Below are 2,242 nucleotides of genomic sequence, written 5' to 3'. Positions count from 1 at the left end.
GCCAGTAATCCCAACACTTTAGGAGGCTGAGGCAGACAGATTCCTTGAGTCCGGGAGTTCAAGACCAGCGTGGGCCACAGGGGAAACCCTGTCTCTGATACAAATACAAAAATTAGCCGGGCATAAAAATACAAAAATTAGCCGGGTGTGGTGGCTCACACCCAGTTGTCCCGGCTACTCAGGGCTGGGGTGGGAGAATCACTTGAGCCTGAGAGGTGGAGGTTGTGATGAGCCAAGATCATGCCACTGCACTCCAGCATGGGCAAAAGAGCACAAAAAGAAATAAGCCATAATGAAAATATTAGATCCAAAATTTGTGGGATATAGGCAGAACATGGTAGCTCATGCCTGTAATCCCAGCATTTTGGGAGGCCGAGGCAGGTGGATCACATGAGGCCAGGAGTTCGAGACCAGCCTGGCCAGCATAGCAAAACCCCGTCTCTACTAAATATACAAAAAAATTAGGCCAGGCGGGGTGGCTCACGCCTGTAATCCTAGCACTATGGGAGGCTGAGGCAAGTGGATCACAAGGTCAGGAATTCAAGACCAGCCTGGCCAACATGGTGAAATCCCATCTCTACTAAAAATACAAAAAATTGTCTGGGCACGGTGGCTCACGCCTGTAATCCCAGCACTTTGGGAGGCCAAGGCGGGTGGATCACGAGGTCAGGAGATCGAGACGATCCTGGCTAACACGGTGAAACCCCATCTCTACTAAAAATACAAAAAAAACTCGACGGGCGTGGTGACGGGCACCTGTAGTCCCAGCTACTCAGGAGGCTGAGGCAGGAGAATGGCATGAACCTGGGAGGCAGAGCTTGCGGTGAGCCAAGATCGCGCCACTGCACTCTAGCTTGGGCGACAGAGCAAGACTCTGTCTCAGAAAAATAAATAAATAAATATATATATATAGTGTGTGTGTGTGTATGTGTGTGTGTTTAGTAGAAATGGGGTTTCACCATGTTGGCTAGGGCAGTTTCAAACTCCTGACCTCAAGTGATTCACCCACCTTGGCCTCCCAAAGTGCTACGATTACAGGCATGAGCCACCAGGCCTGGCCTGTTATTTCTTGACTTTTTAATAATCAGCATTCTGACTGGCATGAGATAGTATCTCATTATGGTTTTGATTTACATTTCTCTGATGTTCAGTGATGTTGTGCTTTTTTTCATGTTTGTGGGCTGCATGTCTTCTTTTGAGAAGTGTCTGTTCATGTCCTTTGCCCACTTTTTAATGGGATTGTTTTTTTTTTCTTCTAAATTTGTTTGAGTTTATTGTAGATTCTGGATATTAGACACTTTGTCAGATCATAAAAATTTTCTCCTGTTCTGTAGGTTGGCGGTTTGTTCCGATGTTAGTTTCTTTTGCTGTGCAGAAGCTCTTTAGTTTAATTAGATCACATTTGTCAATTTTTGCTTTTGTTGTGATTGCTTTTGGTGATCTCATCATTAAATCTTTGCCCCTGCCTATGTCCTGAGTGGTATTGCCTAGATAGTGTTCTTTTATTTTGAAATAATTTTAGACTCACAAGAAGTTGTAAAATTTACCCAGCTTCCCCCAGTGATAGTATCTTACATAACAAGACTGCATTTTGGCCGAGTGGGGTGACTCATGCCTGTAATCCCAGCACTTTGGGAGGCCGAGGCTAGTGGATTCCCTTGAACTCAGGAGTTCGAGACCATCCTGGTCAACATGGTGAAATCTTGTCTCTACAAAAAATAGAAAAATTAGCTGGGTGTGGTTGTGTGCACCCATAATCTCAGCTACTCAGGAGGCTGGGGTGGGAGGATCACTGGAGCCTAGGAGACAGAAGTTACAGTGAGCCAAGATCATTCCACTGCACTCCAGTCTCACTCACAGAGTGAGACCCTGTCTCAAAACAAACAAACAGGCTGGGCGCGGTGGCTCACGCCTGTAATCCCAGGACTTTGGGAGGTTGAGGTGGGCAGATCACGAGGTCAGGATTTTGAGACCATCCCAACGAACATAGTGAAACCCCATCTGTACTAACAATAAAAAAATTAGCTGGGCGTGGTGGCACACACTGTAATCCCAGCTACTTGGGAGACTGAGGCAGGAGAATCCCTTGAACTAGGGAGGCAGATGTTGTAGTGAGCCGAGATCGCACCACTGCACTCCAACTTGGGGGGTGACAGAGCAAGACTCCGTCTCAAAAAAAAAAAAGTTTGCCGACTCTAGAAGTTTATTTTTTCTTTTCTTCTCTTTTTTTTTTTTTTTTTTT

Source organism: Mandrillus leucophaeus, unplaced genomic scaffold, assembly GCF_000951045.1.
Source record: "Mandrillus leucophaeus isolate KB7577 unplaced genomic scaffold, Mleu.le_1.0 Scaffold414, whole genome shotgun sequence".
Taxonomy (NCBI): Eukaryota; Metazoa; Chordata; class Mammalia; order Primates; family Cercopithecidae; genus Mandrillus; species Mandrillus leucophaeus.
The sequence above is the reverse complement of the archived record's forward strand: the minus strand, read 5'-3'. Positions refer to the sequence as shown.